The following is a 19,145-nucleotide window of genomic DNA, read 5'->3' on the forward strand; positions in this document are numbered from 1 at the left end:
TGCCTAATCTCTCCAGCCTGTCCCTAAAATGCTCAAATATCTTTCCCTGCCTACACTCCGACCTGTCCCTGCATTCTTTTCGGGCACAATGTTGTTTTCCCCTGTCTGTCCCTAATCAGCAGCAGCCAGCACGTATGATGTGTGCTCTCTCCCTACACTACAGCAGACTGACGCACCGCGCTGTGTCTCTCGAGCTTATAAAGACATGGGTCACATGCTTCAGATGGCCAATCACAGCTACTAATACATTAGTAGGCATGGCTGAGATGGCTTAATGCACACCAGTTAAACGCTTGTTGATTGGCTGTTGAAAGCCCGCCATTAAAAGCGCGCCATTACATACAAAACAGGAAATAAAATTACCAAACACGGATTTTAAACCCAAACATACAGTAAAGTTTTCGGGTCCGTGTCCGGGTAGCAAAAATCCAATTATCCGGTACGGACCCAAATAATACAGTCCTTGTTCGCTCAACACTAATTGTGAGTAAAGAGGATCTTGCACAGGGGTCTGCCCAGGGAGGGGACCACTCCGGGTAGTGCAGTCAGTGGACGAGTGTCAGCTAGCCAGGAGAGAAAGGAGGTACTAGGGGAGTACCCTGAAGAGAAATATTATAAGAACACTTATCTTATCTTCGTTCAAGTAGCAGGATGAAGTAGCGGCCTTGCCGCACTCTCAAGTTAGAAGTCCTCAGCTTGTGGTTAATATAACTACTGTGGTTAATATAACTAATAGTTAACAGTTGTAGTATCCCACTCATCCCTTCTCCCATCCCAATTTCAATAAAACCACTAAAACAACATCCCCTGAACTGATCTTTGACTGAGCCAAGAACTGAAAGTGTTAAGTTTCTGCAGACAGTTGCTACAGGTAACTCAGGGTAATCCCTAAAGTGTAATATCCAGCAGCCCTCTAGTGGGCAGTGCTACATACAGTTAGTGTGATATATTTGCTTTGCCATTAAATTTAATTTACTGCACTATGAGAGCCCCCTCTTATCATTCTTGATGAGCGAGTGTCCCAGGAATCCATTTTGAATATCGATCCCCATCTGACAGAAGTGATGATCCTTTAGAAGGGAAAGGAATATCTATTGGGCATTATATCCTTGAAGACCTTTTCACATCTATAAGCCCTGAGATTATTGGAGAATATCTGTATGTCCCCTATGGTGATTGATTATACCAAAACGCTCATTTGAGTGTCCATGGAGGTGAGCGGCCATTGCTCTCAATTTGGATTCAAAGCTCACGAATTATTGCACCTGGCTGTCACCTAGAAGTGTTTTTCTTTATTTAGCCACTGGGTCACCAACGAACTTTATTTCCCTCACTTGTCATTAGTAGCACCTTAGTTTGTGCACCCAACAATTTTGGGACTATTTGCTTTTATGTTTTTTTTGCCTTTATTTATTCCAAGCATTTATAGCATTGTTTGCTGGTTTATATATTTTTTGCACTATTGAGCAATTAATTTTGCACTATTGATCACTTTTCACCTGCACAGGATATTCATCACCTGCATTGTGCAACCAGTCTGTTGCTCACAGTCATCATTGTTAGTGTTTTTTAGCACTTATTATTTATGTCTAGCACCTATCACCTATATCGTTATATGTATTAGAACTTCAGCACCTTTATATTGTTCACATTATTGTATTAGGATTGTGCCTTATTTATATTGCTTCATATCATCATTTATGGTCAACTATTTTATTCAACATCTATTATACCTTCATACATCTTTTACGTAGGATTGCTCTTTTACACTCATCCTTTTTACATTCATCGTTCTTCATTTCACGCTCATATTGGCCATTAATATTTATTCACAGTTTTATTTGTGGTCCACCACTTTTAGAAATTAAGCGCTGATTCCCTCCCTCTTTTTAATATTATATCTAGACCACTGTTCCTGATCTTTGCTGACAGTATTATGTCAGGAACTGTACCAGGTGACTGGAGAAAAGCTAACGTGATACCAATATTCAAAAAAGGGCAGAGGCATATCCCGGGGAATTATAGGCCAGTCAGCCTGACATCAATAGTATGTAAACTTCTGGAGGGGATGATAAGGGACTATATCCAGGAGTTTGCTAGAATCAATAATATCATCAGCAGTAATCAGCACGGGTTTACAAAGGGGCGTTCCTGTCAGACCAATCTGTTAACATTCTATGAAGAGGTTAGCTGTGAGCTAGACAGTGGGAGACCAGTGGATGTGGTGTACCTGGATTTTGCTAAGGCGTTTGATACAGTTCCCCACAAATGGCTGATTTATAAATTAAGGTCCACAGGCATCAACCACAAGGTTTGTTCTTGGATACGGAACTGGTTAAAGGGGCGTGTCCAAAGGGTGGTAGTAAATAATGCATACTCGGACTGGTCTGAGGTGGTATGTGGGGTCCCCCAAGGCTCAGTTCTGGGTCCAATTTTGTTCAATTTATTCATAAACAGCATTGAGGACAGGGTCAGTAGCTCAATCTCAGTGTTTGCAGATGACACAAAATTGAGCAAGACAATAACTTCACATCGGGAGGCAGAAATCTTGCAGAATGACCTGAACAAAATAACAGAGTGGGCAACTTCATGGCAAATGAGGTTTAATGTGGATAAGTGCGAGGTATTGCGCTTAGGGACTAATAACGCATTGGCAAAATAAACGCTGGGGGGAACCCCTGGGGGTATCAAAAATGAAGAAAGATCTGGGAGTCTTAGTAGCAGATAGACTTAGCAATAGTACGCAATGTCAAGCTGTGGCTGCCAAAGCCGGCGGAATCTTAGCATGCATAAGGAAGGGGATGTATTCCAGAGACAAAACTATAATCCTTCCACTTTACAAATCAGTGGTCCGACCACATCTGGAGTATTCTATCCAGTTATGGTCACCAGTCATCAGAAGGGATGTGTTGGAGCTGGAGAGAGTACAGAGAAGGGCAACAAAACTTATTAGGGGATCAGAGGACCTTAATTACGAAGAACGTTTAGGAGTGCTCGATTTATTCTCCCTGGAGAAGAGACGCCTGAGAGGGGACATGATAGCAATTTACAAATACCTTAAACGGTGATCAGAGCATAAAAGATAAACTATTCAGTTGCAAGGAATGTATGAGGACACGAGGCCATACAATGGGATTAGAGGAGAAGCGTTTTAACCTCAGGCTAGGCAGGGGGTTCTTTACAGTAAGGGCTACAAGACTGTGGAATTCTCTACCACAAATGGTAGTAACTGTGGGAAGTATGGCTACTTTTAAAAGACTCTTGGACATACATCTCAAGGATAAAAACATTCAGGGGTATGGGAAATGATCACACCTACACAGGTTGAACTGGATGGACTATTGTCTTTATTTAACCTCAACTACTATGTAACAATACTATAAAAGCCCTGAACATCCATCATTGGCTTACCTCACAAAACAAGGCTTCTTTCTATTGTTGGACTCCGAGGAGGCATTCGATAGAGTGGCCTGGGACTACTTGGCAGTGACTTTAGAAGTGATTGGACTCTTGCCGCAGATGTCTTCCAGTATCTGGGCTCTGTATTCTAATCAACAGGCAAGGGTCTGTGTCAATGAACACCTATCCGACGCCTTTCGCTTGTCCAACGATACAAGGCAAGGCTGTTCTTTGTCCCCTATCCTCTATATACTGTCACTTGAACCATTCAACAAACTACGCTCCAAACCAGACATCCATGGGATTTTGATTCATGATTCAACATTTAGGATTGCTGCTTTTGCAGATGACATGCTGCTGTTTTTATCTCAACCCTTATATCTCTCTACCAAATCTTCTGATGAAGCTAGACCACTTTAGGACATTGTCAAACCTGAAGACTAACTGCCAAATCTCATGCTCTAAACATCTCTCTCTCCAATGATAATGTTGAACGCTGTCGGAATAATTTTTCTTTCCTTTGGAACACGGAAGCACTGGCTTATCTGAGTATTAAAATACCACGTAAACTGTAGGAACTCTACCACAGAAATCATCAAAATATCCTGAATAATGTTTGCAAAGGAATGCGATCTTGGCATACTTTTAACCACTTCCATACCGGGCCATAGTTGTAACGCTCCTGCGTTTTCTGAAACAAGATGGATTTGCAGCTGCAGAAAAACTCCACTCAGCAGTCATGTAGAGATACGTTGAAATACCAATTCCGGCACACGTCAGAAAGGAATCGCCAGCGGAGGGAGGAGCCTGCTAATGGCGCCAAGTCCGTCTGCCTGCTAGAGCGCCGCAACGCCGTCCAGAGGAACGAGCGAAGGAATGTCCGATCCTCCGCTCATATGAGCACCTGACCTACCCCTGCCACCCTCCACTCTCCCCCCAGCCAGATCCCAGGGAGACGCCAGGGCATATGTGGAAGTCACCGACCTGAGCGACCGCAGCTGAAGATCGGGGAAAGCCATAGTGGATTGCTGTCCTGGATGAGAGAAGGATCAATGGGGAGAGAGAGAGGAGGATAGCCCCTCCCGACACAGGCAGACAGAGCAGAGGGCAGTGTGAAACAGAGCCCAGTACGTGAGACGCTGCAGCATCAATTATCAGAGCAATTAATCGGCACACAGGGAGTGAAGCTATCAAGCATAACCAGCGAAGCTGCACAATCTACAAAGGACTGGTGAGAGGGATAAAATCCCATTTAAAACTTCTTGTATGCATGATTAAATCCTTTCATAGGACTTTGAACTGCTCTAAATAACCTGCATGTTCTGCCTGGGGGTGAATTGCTTAATACTCTAGAGGGAGTGTAAAGGACTAGGGTGAAGGTGAAAACCCCATCTAAAACACAATTAAACTTCTCCCATGTATGCCTCAAACCCCGAAATTGACTGTATGGTGCTCTGAACGATCCGTATGTTCTGCCTGGGGGTGAATTGCGCTGACTCCCAGAGAGAGAACAAAGGATTGGGGTAAGGAAGGTAACCACATTTAAACTTCTCTTTAAGCTTGTCCCATATCTCCCAACTGTCTTTATGCTGTACTGAATGACCTGTATACTCCGCCTGGGGGTGAATCACAAAGGACTGTGGAAAGGATTCAACAAGTGAGCCTCCCCTGAAGGCGTTATTTGAAAACTGATTGCAAGCATTGTTCAAAGGGAATACTATCAAGATAACCCATGGTGGAAAGGATATTATAGACTGTATTGCACTACGCTGTGATAGAAACCCCTCTGGCTCATTTGGCCATCCCTGCCTAAAGACAGGGCATGTTATAGCCCTCCAACTGCAGAGGACACAGGGATCGCTGGTAGACCCGCCCATGCTAGAACGGCGAGAGGGCGAAAACCCTCCCATTATTATTACATTAACTCACATAGTATTTGTTCTGGGTCTCCGAACTGTGTGTACTAAGTCTATGTAATTACATGATGGACAGTAATACATCAAGGATCCCTACTTAGCTGAGACTCTATACCTATGTACAGCCAGGGATAAAGACATAGAGGGAGTCTGGTATAACCGGCCTGGAAGGAGCCACTAACACCAACTTATTCTTGGGATTGCCCTGATATAACTGTATACTATGCCCAAAATAAAATATTTAATTTCTAAGAGGGATAAAAGAGTGAGTGTACGTAACACTGACCGACTGAAATATACCAATTAAGTACCTCTACCCCCTCTGCCCCTATTGTACTGGAGGAACCTCTTGTAGTCAACCTCTGAGAAATTAAAAAGAGTTTCTACAGGGGAAAAAAAAAAAAACACCGTGAGGAATACAAGAGAGAGGTCCCTCAAAAGACCACAGGGGGCAACCCACTAAAGACTGACTACTTAGAGGAGGCCACTATTGAAATTTAAAAACTGGGTATATTCCTTTCAGTGCTAAAAATTTCTTGGCTAATTCCTAAGTAAATCCCTAAAAGAGGGACTGGATAGAACTCAGCGGGGCAAGAGAATTTTGAGGGAATATTGAGCAGGAGTACAGTTATTATCAAGAGTCATATAAACAAAGTATCACCATGTCCAAAATAAAGAATAAACAGACAAAGGAGACATCAGGGAAAACCGCAAAAATTACGGCAAGCCCTGGGACTATTAAAAGGTATATGACCCAGGAAGGGAAAGACCAAAATGAAACAACCGAAAACCAACAAGTGGTAAGACCAAAACAAACTAATGAAGGAAACAAAAAGATAAAAGGAACAAAGGCATCCGGGGCATCAGGTGAAGAGAGCCCAGACTTGTCCAGAGAGAGTATACAGACAACAGAGGACAATGACCCGGGGAAGGAAGAAGATCTAAGGATGAACGACCACCCCCCAACAAAATTAGAAATGATGGAAATGTTCTCGAACCTGGATAAATCAATTAAAACTGAAATGGCCACTTTGTACAGAGATCTGGGCCATACATTAATAAGAGTAGAGGAAACTGAAAAGAAGATAAATACCCATGGGAAAAAGTTATTAAACTTAAATGAACGAATGCAGCAACTTCAGTTAGAACAGAGGAATATATTATATAAGATGGAAGATCAAGAGAACAGAAATAGAAGGAAGAACTTACGGATTAGAGGATTACCGGAAAAGAACAAAGAAGAAAATTTACAACAAATGCTGGAAAGTGTATTCAACCCCATCCTAGGGAATCCAATAACAGACAAAATAGAATTTGAAAGAGTACATAGAATACGGAAACCTCAGAGTGCCCCAAAAGGAAAACCAAGAGATGTAATAGCGAGATTCCATAGATATGAAGTGAGAGCACAAATTTGGGAAAAAATGAAAGATAGACCAAAACTGAGATACGAAGAAGACGAACTACAAATATTCCCAGATCTTTCACAGGAAACGCTGAACAGAAAACGTATATTAAAACCAGTGGTGGAAGAGTTAAAGAAGCAAAATATACAATATTTTTGGAGACACCCGCCAGGACTGGGAGCACGAAGAGACGGAAAAATGGGCATACTGAGGTTTCCTGAAGATATGCCAACATTTTGTGAAACTTTAAAGCTACCAGGAATAGTGGTCCCAGGATGGACTGAAGAAGAAATCCTAGAGGAAGAAACTGAGGAAGAAACCCTGTGGCAGGAGAAGAAGAAAAAGAACAAGAAAATTAGGGAATAAGGAAGGAGGGAATTAAAGAGAAAGAAAAAAAAAAAAAAAAAGAGGAGAAATGAGAGAAAAGAAATGACTGAACTGTGGAGGGGGGGGGGGGGGCATGGGGGGAGGGGGACATTGTCAGAGGTTTTATGAACGGACGGCACCAAGACGGGACAGTAGGCAGAACCTTTCACCCTAAACATGGGAGGGAAGGATGGGAGGGGCGAGCAGGGGCAGAGCTCAACCTCGGGAGAATGTCGATGGAGGGGAGGTGAATCGACTACCCTAGTTAAGGGAAAAGAGAGTACTAGGGCTCCATCAGGAGGGATAAAGGGAGGAGGGAGGGGGGGAGGGAGGAGGGAGGGGGGTAGAGGGGGGAGGGGGAAGACGGAAGAAGAAAAACCAAGAAAGAAAAAATATCGAGCCCATAAAAACAAATACTTAGTACACCCAAAGAGGGATCATACTTCTGAAGAGACAACCCCTAGACAAACCTAGCTAAGAAAAAAAATGAGTGTAGTCAATTATATTTCGTATAATGTACGAGGAATGAATTCCCCTATAAAGAGACAAAAAATCCTAGGTGAAATTAAGTATTTAAAAGCAGATGTTATATTCCTACAGGAGACCCACATCACACATGAATCAAATGTCAGATTGTATTCCCATAGTCACCCCACCTGGTATTATGCAGATACACTTAAAAAAAAATCAAGTGGGGTTGCTATTGACCTCGCTAAAGGGATTAGATTTAACCTAGAAGACAGATTGACCGATCCGGAGGGAAGATATCTTCTCCTGAAAGGGACGCTAAACGGAGAGGAGGTTACATTAGTAAACATTTATGCCCCGAATGAAGGACAAATAGCCTTCCTGGGGAAAATTCTGGGGAGGATAACAAATTTTAAGAAAGGAGGAGTGGTCTTGGCAGGGGATCTCAACCTGAGCCTCGACCCAAAAATGGATAACACAGCAAAAAATCAAAGGCGCTCGAACCACCAGACTAAGGAAATAAGGACAAAACTGTATCAGAACCAACTAGCAGATATCTGGAGGATACTTAACCCCAAGGAGAGGGACTATACTTATTACTCAAACATACATAAGACATACTCCAGAATTGATTATTTCCTTATAGAACATAGATGGATCGAGAAAGTCTTAGAGGCAAAGGTCGGGATTAGGACCTGGTCAGACCACTCCCCCATTTCGGTAAAAATAAAAATGGGGAAAGAGCCAATTAAAAAGTCTATGTGGAAAATAAATGAGGAACTGATTAGAGATAAAAAATGGGGCAAGGAAATAGAAAAAGAATTGGAATTTTATTTTCAAACGAACGATACTGAGGAACTACCCAAAAATATAATATGGGAAGCGCAAAAAGCATATATGAGGGGAGTATTAATTTCAAAAGGAGCACAAAGGGAAAAAGAGAGAACAGAAATAAAGGACAGATTAATGAGAGAGATCTATGAAATAGAACAAAAAAGAAAAGATATAATAACAAAAACAACAGAAAAAAAAAAAGAATTAACCTCCCTGATAGAGAAGAAAAAAGAAGAACTAAAAGAAATATTGGAACAGGAAATAAGACAAGAATACAACAAAGTAGCGAGAGAAAAATATGTGGAGGGTAATAAGATTGGAAAAAATCTGGCAAGAATACTCAAAAAGAAAAAATCAATAAATTTTATAGACCGAATTAGGAATAGAGAGTGGGACCTGGTACATTCTACCACCGAGATAGCAGGGGAATTCCAAAAATACTATGGTAACTTATATGCAGTAAGGGGAGTGGGTAAACAAGAAGACAGCCTGGAGAGAGAGGAAAAGATTAAAAATTATTTGGTAAAAGCAAAAATGAAAAAAATAGATAAGGAGAAAATGGATCTACTTGAGGCCCCAATTATGGAACAAGAAATAGAAAAAGCAATAAAAGATACCCCAGGAGGAAAAAGCCCAGGACCGGATGGATTTACAATCAGTTACTATAAACAATATAAAGACCTTTTAATCCCTAGGTTAAAAGGATACATGAACGGCCTGGGCTCTCAATTTGAAATGAGTAGAGAGGCCCTTCTTGCATCCATCACAGTTATTCTAAAGGATGGGAAAGACCCAACACTGTGCTCAAGTTATAGGCCGATATCTCTTTTGAACGCCGATACAAAGCTGTTCACGAAAATAATAGCAACTAGAATTAAAGGGCTGATGGCGGACTGGATACATGATGACCAGTCGGGCTTTATATCGGGCAGACAGGGAAAAGACAATGGGATTAGAACAATTTTGCTAATAGAACAAATGTTAAGAAATAAAGACCCAAGTGTGATTTTATCAATCGACGCAGAAAAAGCATTCGACCGGGTTAACTGGGGGTTCATGTTGAAAACACTTGAAGAAACGGGCATGGGCCCCAGAATGATGTCATGGATAAATACATTGTACAGTCGACCATCAGCAAAAATAAAAATAAATGGGACAATGTCCGAATCGTTCGACATGTACAATGGTACGAGACAGGGGTGCCCCCTGTCCCCATTATTATTCGTGATATCATTGGAACCCTTGTTAGCAACAATTAGAGAATGCCCGGATATCAAGGGGGTGGAAATTGGGGGAGTAGAACATAAGGTTGCGGCTTTTGCCGATGATCTGCTGCTTTATGTTTCCAACCCTAGGATTTCTCTGCCAAACATAATTAGAATCTTTAAACAATATGGAGAGCTCTCAAATCTAAAAATCAACCAAACAAAGTCAGAAATATTAAGAATTAAAATGAGTACTCAGGAGGGGGATGGGTTAAAAACAGAATTCCCTTTCATATGGAGAAATGACGAGTTAAAATATCTGGGAATTAAACTAACACCAAAAATAGAACAACTATATATAGCTAATTTTATCCCATTATTAAATGATATAAAAACAGAAATAAATAGACTAATCTCAAGAGCCATATCATGGATGGGCAGAATAAATGTAATAAAAATGACGATCCTCCCAAAAATCTTATACAAGCTCCAAATGATACCTATTCAGATCCCAGAAGCATTCTTTAAAACACTAAAGGCACTAATAACTAAGTTTGTTTGGAAGCACAAAAAACCAAGGATTAAATACACTACACTAAGTAGAACTAAAAATCAGGGGGGATTGGCATTACCCGACATTAAAAAATATTACCAAGCCTCAATTATCTCACGGGTGTTGGAATGGGGGAAAAAAGAAAGTAGGAAAAATTGGGTAAAAATGGAAGACACTTTAAGTGGCACTAAACTAGGTAAAATTATCTGGATCCCACCCAAATATAGAGAATTGAAAACTGATACACATATTATTACACGACAAGCACTAAAAATATGGGACTTAATATACAACAGAGGAAATTGGGAGTATAATTCATTATTAATACCACTACAAGACACAAAATTTTTTCCACCAGGGGAAGGAAAAGAGCACGGAAATTGGTTGGGAGATGGAGACAAAAGATTAAAAGATATAATGGAGAAGGGAAAAATAAATACTTTATCGGAGCTTAAAATAAAGAAAATCAATTGGAACTTGGATGAGTGGAGGTATCGTCAACTTAAACATTTTGTAGCATCCCTCCCCCAGCCAATAAGAGACATAAACGACCTTAACCCATATGAACAAATCTGCATCTCCGAAAAAAATAAGAATAATATCTCAAATATTTATAAAATCCTGAATAGCGGGGAGGGTCAGGGGAACCTCCCAATGCTGGAGAGATGGAAGAACGAATTAGGGGTTCAAAGGGGGGGATCCCAGTGGGATAAAAGTATTAGGCTGGCCCATAACTCGGCGATAGATAGTAATACGGCGGAAATGAATTACAAATTACTCTCCAGATGGTATAAAACCCCAGATAAAGTGGGGAGATACCACCCGGAGACCTCAAGATTTTGTTGGAGAGGCTGCCAGGAAATTGGAACAATGACACACATATGGTGGGATTGCCCTAAAATAAAGGTATTTTGGAAGGAGGTCCTCTCTTTAATTAAAAGAATTACTAATATAGAGGTCAAAGAGGACCCATGGGAATGTCTTTTTCATGGGACGACAATGCCGATCAAACTATATAAAAAAACCCTAATCCCCCATTTGCTTAACTCAGCGAAAAGCCTAATTCCACTAAATTGGAAAAAAACAGAAGCCCCATCAAATAAAGAATGGATATCACGGGTGGAGACAACAAGAAAATTAGAATTATTAAAACCCTGGGGAGAACAGGACCAAGAGTATGAAAATAGAATAGAGATTTGGGAAGTATGGCAAGAGTATAAAAAAGGAGAAATAAGGGCTCATTAAGTATCTTCCGCAAGGGGGGGGAGGGGGAGAGGGGAGGGGAGGGGGAAAAAGTAAGGGAGATGTATGCATATAGTTTAAATCCCCCCATTTAAGGAGGGATGATATTATTGTATTAATAAAGTTTTGTATGTTGAAAATCTTTAATAAAGAAAATTAAAAAAAAAAAGAAATACCAATTCCAACTCCCAAGACTCATCACTGTGGTCTGTCTGATTCAGCATACAAATATACACACTCAATAAGATGTTCCTGGAGTGATAGATGTATATAGCAGTATAGTGGTGATGAGCTGAAGAGACAGGTATGAACAGTGACAATAGGTGAACAGCACTTGAGAGAAATGTTCATGAGAGTATAGATGGTAACAGGTAGGATGCAGATAGGTTAGCAATCATGTATGGTAGTAGGTGGTAGGATAGCAGATGACATACAGGAGAGACTAACCCAGTGCAAGGATAGATGTTAGTAGGCTCAAGAGCTAGCAATCTAAATAATAGTGCAGATGATAGTAACAGTCCTTAATATGCAGAGCTAGATAGTGTAAGCTTAGTAGGAAGGTTATGGAGGATTCCCCTGCGGGGTACTTATCACTAATAGCAAGCAGTAGTAGAGGTTCGGTATGAGCGAGTGATCCGGTAGCGGGATACAGGGATCAGTAGCGAGGTTACGACAGCGAGGTACACTTGTAAGCATATGAGCTTCAAGGCAGGTTGAAGAGTGAAGGGTGAAAGCAGCATGCCGGGAGTGATCGGGTGGCGAGACACAGGATCAGATATGGAACAAGTTCAGGTAGCGAGATACAGGAGCGAGTAACATCTGGTATGCTGACTTCAGACAGGGACGATCCAACCATGACGGTTGAACGAACATGTAAGTAAGAACGCCGGCGGTTGAAATAGCCGCTCTGCGGCGCTCAGTGATGACAGCATCGGTCTTAAAGGTGTATGCGCACCTACCAGAAGAGAATGGTGGGATGCATACACTGAATTAGAAAGTGGAATAAGGGTACCAGAGGTACCAGAACATTACAATAGTAAAATGACGCCGGCAGGAAGTGCTCCTCGATCCGGGCAGCCATCATATGGCGTCCGCCCGCTCTCGCCGCCGGGAGCGTGCAGTGCGGCGATCAGGGATGAGGCTCGTCCCTCAGACAGAGCCCATCCCGATCAAGGTAAACAGCCAATGAAATTGGCTGTTTACCACATGATCGGCTGTGTCCAATCACAGCCGATCACATGAGCGGCTCCAGCTCTAGGTAAAGAGCCAATGAAATTCAGTCACAGAATGTCAACAGAGAACACGGTAACAAGCTTTTACTGTGTTCTCCTCCTCACACACTGCTCCTGTGTGAGGAGGAGATTGCTGTTACAGCTAGTTACCGATCATAGTGCACCCCAAAACACACTGATTGCCCTCCCAATGAAGAGTACCTGTCACGAGCCCATCAAAGTACCTGTCACTACTAGCCCATCAAAGTACCTGTCACCAGCCCATCAGAGTCCCCTAGTACCTGTCACCAGCCCATCAGGTACTCTGATGACAGGTGCTCGGGTATTCTGATGGGCTGGTGACAGGTATTCGGGGACTCTGATGACAGGTACTTGGGTACTCTGATGACAGGTACTCGGGTACTCTGATGGGTTGGTGACAGGTACTCGGGTACTCTGATGACAGGTACTCGGGTACTCTGATGACAGGTACTTAGGTACTTTGATCAGGTCATTGGAGTACCCGAGTACCTGTCATCAGAGTACCCGAGTACTTGTCATCAGAGTACCCGAGTACCTGTCTCCAGCCCATCAGGGTATCTGAGTACCTATCTGCAGCCCAGTAGAGTACCTGAGTACCTGTCTTCTGCCCATCAAAGTATCCGAGTACCTGTCTCCAGCCCATTAGAGTACCCGAATACCTCTCTGCAGCCCATCATAGTACCCAAGTACCTCGCAGTAGCCCATCCGAGTACCCGAGTACCTGTCTCCAGCTCAGAGTACCCGAGTACCTGTCTGCAGCCCCGAGTACCTGTCTCCAGCCCAGAGTGCCTGAGTACCTATCTGAAGCCCATCAGATTACCCGAGTACCTGTCTCTAGCCCATCAGAATACCCAAGTACCTCTCTAAAGCTCATCAGAGTACCCGAGTACCTTTCTGAAGCCGATCAGTGTACCTCAGTACCTGTCTGCAGCCCATCAGAGTACCTGAGTACCTATCTGCAGCCCATGCCTCCTAGATTATGTGTTGGGCTGTTTGATTTAAAAAATGGGGTCATTTTGTGGGTTATTCCATTGTCCTGGTGCTCCAGGGCCTTCAAAAGTTGGATAGGTCGTAGGAAATGATATGTGTAATTTATGCTCCTAGAACACCTGACAGTGCTCCTTGCATGTTGGGCCTCTGTATGTGGCCAGGCTGTGTAAAAGTCTCACACATGTGGTATCGCCATACTCAGGAGGAGTAGCAGAATGTATTTTGGGGTGTAATTGCAAGTTTGCATATACTGTGTGTGAGAAATAACTTGTTATTATGACAGTTTTGTGTAAAAAAAAAAAAAAATAATAATAATTTCTTCATTTTCCCAAGAATTGTGGGAAAAAATTACAACTTCAAAAAAATCACCATGTACTGTCCTGACATTTCAGGGCCTCAAGAAATGAGATAGGCCGTCGGTACATCAGGTGTGATCAATTTTCAATGATTGTCACCATAGCTTGTAGACTCTATAACTTTCACACAAACTAAATAATAACCACTAATTTGGGCTATTTTTACCAAAGATATGTAGAAGTATAAATTTTGGCCCAAACTTATGAAAATAAATTACTTATTTGCAAAATTTTATTAGAGAAACTAAAACAAAATGTTTTTTTTTTTCCAAAATTTTCGCTCTTTTTTCACTTATATCGCAAAAAATTAAAAAATTCCAGTGGTGATTAAATACTACCAAAAGAAAGCTCTATTTGTGTGAAAAAAAAAATGATAAAAACGTTGATTGGGTACTGCGTTGTATGACTGAGTAATTATCATTCAAAGTGTGAGAGCGCTGAAAGCTGAAAATTGGTCTGGGCAGGAAGGGGGTTGTCTCATGGTTCGGAAGGGCCGCACATGTTAAAATGTCAACACTCCCTTGACTCTTGTATATTTTCCAAACTGTGCCCATCCGGGTACCCCTGACATTTTTCTCTCTCTTTAGAAGAGAATGTATGCGACTTATTTGGAACAAACACAAAGGCGGACTAGGATTCCCAGATCTCTACAGCTATTATGTGGCCTGTCTCTTAGCTAGATTAGATGACTAAAATGTACACCCTGCGCTCAAAGCTGTGGTGACCCTTGAAAGCTCGCTGTCCATTATTCCCTTGCACCTTTTTGCCTTGGTTACTACCAAAAAAGGTACCCAAATAAACTAAATTACACCCTTTTATTGGACCCCCACTATTAGCCTATCACCGGTGGTGCAAGCTCTCACAAGGAGACACGCAACTTAGTCGTTTGACTTCATTGCGCTTCAATCCTGCTTTTCCCCCTGGCATGTCTTATTCCTTTTTACGATGAGCCGGTCCCCATCGTGATGTTCTGGCCTAACACTTTTTCCATAAAAGATCTCTACTCTCACAAGATTCATAGATGACTTGCTGAGTCCCCATGCGATACCCCTTTGGGCGTATCTTCAAATTCATAATTTTATGACATCAAAGGGCCCTACAGCTTCCTGGGTCAGGCCTCTTAATTTAGTTGAATCCATTTGTGTTCGCAACCAACCGCAGCGCCACATGATATCCACTATCTACAGTTCGCTTGTAAACTTGCCCTCCATTTCTACTGCCCCATTTTGTTGGGCCTGGGTGCAGGAATTGAACCTCACCCTACCTGATAAAGAATGGGAAAGCATTATGTACCCTTATCCATCAGGGTTCAGTCAATGTAATGGTCCAAGAAAATGGATATAAGACCCTTTCCTGCTTGTACAGAACCCCATCAAGGATTCACAAATTCTTCCCAACGCTCTCCAATCTCTGTTGGAGATGTGGCGTAGAAGTTGGCACCATGTTACATGTGTGATGGTCATGCCCCATCTTCCAACCTTTTCGGAAACAGGTACACAACATAATTTATAAAGTTACCTCCTATAATCTGGATTACACCCCAGCACAGTTTTTACTGCACCATTTCTCTTTACCACAAAACTCTTATAGGAAATCATAGGCAATGTACATGGTAAATGCTGCTAAATTATGTATACGGCGTCATTGGCTCTCTTCAGTTACTCCATAAATACAAGAGTGGTTTCATAGGATTGCCCATTGGAGTAGATGGAGGAATTAATACATATTTCACTGGATAAGATGTCTAAACTCACCAAGTCCTGGTATAGCTGGATAATGTATAAAGAGTCCCAGGAATATAGGGCACTTGTAGGTGGATCTATGTAATTACTTGGCCAGGAATGAAAATCTTTTGGACTCCCTAGTCTTAGACTAACTCTAACTTTTGTGCCTGAAAACCCCAATCTGGATGGTCCCCCAACAGTATTAGACCCACGATTGGTAATGCCATCAGCTTGCCCATCCACCTTGCCATACTTTCACCCCCTCCCCCTTCCTCCTTTTTTTTTCCTTCTCTCACTCTTCCTCTCTTTTTCTTCTTTCTCTTCCCCTTTCCCTCCTTGCTTCTCTGCCCTGGATTTCCCCCATACAAGGGCATAATCCCATTTGGAGTTGCAGTCGCCAGTGTCATACCTTTCGTTAGCTATCTGATTTGCATGAGCGAGACTATTTATTCTGGCCAACCTACCCTTTTTTTTTTCCACTACTACATAAGCCCTGATTATGGTTGTCTGGGTTGGCCTCCTCGATGCTGTTGTCAAACTGCGTAATTGTCAAACTCACTTTATAATCTGTTCACATTTAGAAGCACTGCATGATAAGACTGTAATTCCTTCTCACCCAAGACTTAGCTATCTGTCTATTTGTTTTTTTTGCAATAAAATATTTTATGAAAGCAAAAAATGTTTTTTATATGGGTACAGAGTTGAATGACCACGCATTTGTCATTTAAAGTGCGACAGTGCTTAAAGCTGAAAATTGGCCTGGGCAGGAAGGAAGTGAAAGTGCCCTGTATTGAAGTGTTTAAATAAAAAATACAAAAACATATTTAATCTTGTATTTACAGCTATCAAGGGCAATTATAAATGTATTTATTGCCTACCCATAGAGACATTTTTTTAAGATACACATTTTTTTTCATTCATTATTTTCTCAAGCCTATACTTTGAGATTACCAAATTGCAGATTTGGGATGCCACTTTTACATACTGTATATTAGTCATGCAGCTTTTACTTTCATTTGTTCTTATATAACTTTTAAACAAATAAACATAATTTAAATGTCCCCCTTGTTTATTTATTTATATGCAAAAATTTGCCTAATTTTGTGATGTAGCATCTCTGCCAATTACTTTATATCAGTTTTTTCTCTAGTAAGAATTCACCAAATCATTTACACAGATGATTGGTTGCTATAGCTGCTAGAGACTACACTTCTCCAGTTTTTTTTTTATTAGTATTATGATCTTTACATAATCCCCAAAATGTAAAAACAGACATTTATAAAACTTCTGTCGCTAAAAAGCACAAATGTTGATTTAGTGGTTTAAATCCTTGCTATGCAGTAAAAGAAGTACACCTATTATACGTAGGAGTATTTTTCAAAGCAATGGTTGCTTGGTTTGGGAGTCAACCTGTCAGTCATTAAACTTCAGCAATATAATTATCATCCATGCTTCATATGTATAGCCAAATAAACCACAGCATCTGTAATTACATATTTTCTCATGATAGATGGAAACTTCTCCTCATTGTACAGTTTTTACAGTAACAGAAACAGGCTTTTAAATATTAACGTGCTTGTATCTGTAGGGAATAAAAATTGAGCCAAGAGATCAACAGATAAAAAAAAAAAATAGATATCAGCAATGAGTGCAATGAGTAAGTGAGTGCTGTGGGCAGCAACAAAAACAATAACTATTCCTTAGCAGCTTTTATTCATGTGCTGAGTAGTTTTGGGCAAACAGTTCAGCATGAAAAAAAAAAAAAATACATTCACTGCCACCCACATGCCCAGGGTCTAAATTCAAGTTTGTCAAAGCTTCTGGCTTTACAACTTTTGCCTTTCTGTCTGGTGGATTCTGCCCCCATCTGTGAATTTGCAGAATGTGCTTTACCACAATGGCAGGTTCCCAGTCGATATTTCTTTGCACGTAAGGCCATTCCAGCTCTGTACCATCACGTGGAATGCAATGTTGTGACATCGTTGGGAAAGGCAGTCAGCTGCAAGGTCCACGTTACTGCTAACACGTGGTCCAGCAAACACTGTCAGGAGGGAAGGAGGAGGATTTTGGCAGTTCTTGAAGCAATGAAGCAGAGGAAGACACATTTCAAACCTTAAGAGATGGATTTCTATCCCCAGAACCATTAGGAGTAGGGATGGGCTGGATTGTTTGCCGAACACACGAACACCCGGGGGGCTTGGCGGCAAGTTCGCCCCGCACTCAGCAGTCATGTAGAGATACGTTGAAATACCAATTCCAACTCCCAAGACTCATCACTGTGGTCTGTCTGATTCAGCATACAAATATACACACTCAATAAGATGTTCCTGGAGTGATAGATGTATATAGCAGTATAGTGGTGATGAGCTGAAGAGACAGGTATGAACAGTGACAATAGGTGAACAGCAGTTGAGAGAAATGTTCATGAGAGCATAGATGGTAACAGGTAGGATGCAGATAGTTTAGCAATCATGTATGGTAGTAGGTGGTAGGATAGCAGATGACATACAAGAGAGACTAACCCAGTGCAAGGATAGATGTTAGTAGGCTCAAGAGCTAGCAATCTAATTAGTGCAGATGATAGTAACAGTCCTTAATATGCAGAGCTAGATAGTGTAAGCTTAGTAGGAAGGTTATGGAGGATACCCCTGCGGGGTACTTATCACTAATAGCAAGCAGTAGTAGAGAGGTTCGGTATGAGCGAGTGATCCGGTAGCGGGATACAGGGATCAGTAGCGAGGTTCCGACAGCGAGGTACGCTTGCAAGCATATGAGCTTCAAGGCAGGTCAGCAACAAGGCACATTGAACGAACATGTGAGTGAGAACGCCAGCGGTTGAAATAGCCGCTCTGCGGCGCTCAGTGATGACAGCATCTGTCTTAAAGGTGTATGCGCACCTACCAGAAGAGAATGGTGGGACGCATACACTGAAGTGGAAAGTGGAATAGGGGTACCAGAGGTACCAGAACATTACAGTACCCCCCCCTTAAGGCCGGCTCCGGAAGGCCTCTAGAACTGGTTTTTCCGGGTATTTCACGTGAAAATTGCGAATCAGCCTAGGGGCATGTATATCAGAGGTATCCAGCCAGGTGTCGTCTTGGGGCCCATAGTTCTTCCATCGTACTAGATATTGGAGTCTTCTTCTGTGGATACGAGAATCCAGAATCTCCTTTATCTCATATTCTTCTCCGCCTTCAACTTGTACAGGAGGTGGAGGTGGGATGGTAGGCCTTATTCCTTGGTCAGGAACATGGGGCTTCAGTAGCGACACATGGAAGATGGGATGTATCTTGAGGTCTGTTGGTAATGTGAGCTGTACTGCAGCTTTTCCAATAAGTTTCCTGATTGGGAAGGGTCCCAAGAACAGAGGCCCAAGCTTTTTGCTAGGGATCTTTAATCTTAAGTTTTTTGTTGATAGCCAAACGAGGTCCCC

This window comes from Pelophylax lessonae, assembly GCF_965119305.1.
Source record: "Pelophylax lessonae genome assembly, chromosome: 4".
In the NCBI taxonomy this organism is placed as follows: Eukaryota; Metazoa; Chordata; class Amphibia; order Anura; family Ranidae; genus Pelophylax; species Pelophylax lessonae.